We start from the raw sequence: 1,256 nt of genomic DNA, 5'->3' as shown, positions 1-1,256 counted from the left end.
AAAATCAGATCTCGCAAACTATTCGTAGGTTTTGAACTTTGGACTTTATCTAGCAATTAAATGCGTCACGCATTTTTTATTTCACGGTAAATAGTCATGGCGTAAGAAATATTCCGTGGTGGCGTTTCAGTCATATTGCCGCCGTACTTCTTGAACTGGCCAAAGCTATGAGTGTCTTTAAACCAATTATTAACAATATTTAAGCAAAGGAAATTGCTACTGGAAAAAACACTTTCCGTGTTAGTCGTTAAGTTTTAAATTAAGGAACTAGTCGTACAAGAAGGTCCCATGGTGTAATGGTTAGCACTCTGGACTTTGAATCCAGCGATCCGAGTTCAAATCTCGGTGGGACCTCAAAAATATTTTATTTCTTTACCCACGCTGTTCTTTCGATTTAGATACGTTGTAGTTTAACAACGGCGGAAATTCGCTGTATTGAAATTGTGTGACCTCACACTTATGATCTGCCGCTTGTTCTATTTGGGTATGGGTACAGATTTGTTATTGAGTTTAGTCAAATAATACAACCGTGTGAAACGATTTTCTCCCCTCCCCCACGTACGTTCTGTAGATTTAGAAACGTTAGAGCTTTAAAACCAGCATAAGTTTGTTGTCTTGTATGATCTCACTTGCATTTGTAATATACCGCTTGTTCTATTTGGGCTTGGATACCGATTTGTTGTTGGGAGTTTGGCAAATGATACAACCGTGTGAAATAATAATTTTACATGTTCATTATTGCTCTTACTTAGAAATTTACGTGCGTGTTACAGACCTGAATATTTGTTACAGGGCTTCTGAACGACATCGTTTCCTTTGGAATGTTCGTAAGATCATACACATGAAAATGCTGTACAGAATTTTATATCTGCTGTTGAACAGACTTGGTATTTTCTGATATTGATTTCTGATGGTGTGTTTTAATAAACAACAATTTCACCAGCTGTAAGCGGAGTTATAACTAATATCATGCCTTTCAACAGCTGCGGTTGCCCGGGACATAAAATAGTTTTCTGATATACTTTTGTAAGAGTGGATGGAGTTCAGCGCGAACGATATATCGCTACGAAGTACAGAAAGAGCAAGTCCCACTGAATAGCGCTGCAAAGCCAACCTACGAAGCTACTGGCGACATCTACTAAGTAACAGTGCAGCTTACCAGAGGAAGATATCGCCCGTACGGCCATCTGTTGGCTTCCGTTGGTAGTACGAGCGCGGCTGCATCACGACTGTCGGTCGTCACATACTAGGACGAA

At 39.7% G+C, this 1,256-nt stretch overlaps 1 non-coding gene across 1 annotated transcript; it reads left to right on the top strand.

Annotated features, from left to right (window-relative positions):
- Positions 1 to 282: 282 nt before the first annotated feature.
- Trnaq-uug (transfer RNA glutamine (anticodon UUG)) lies at positions 283 to 354 on the top strand. Its single transcript has one exon. It is a non-coding gene; the product is annotated as a tRNA-Gln (tRNA).
- Positions 355 to 1,256: the final 902 nt, after the last annotated feature.

The sequence above is a fragment of the Schistocerca cancellata genome, chromosome 1 (assembly GCF_023864275.1).
Source record: "Schistocerca cancellata isolate TAMUIC-IGC-003103 chromosome 1, iqSchCanc2.1, whole genome shotgun sequence".
In the NCBI taxonomy this organism is placed as follows: domain Eukaryota; kingdom Metazoa; phylum Arthropoda; class Insecta; order Orthoptera; family Acrididae; genus Schistocerca; species Schistocerca cancellata.
This window is presented reverse-complemented; position numbering and strand designations above follow the sequence as displayed.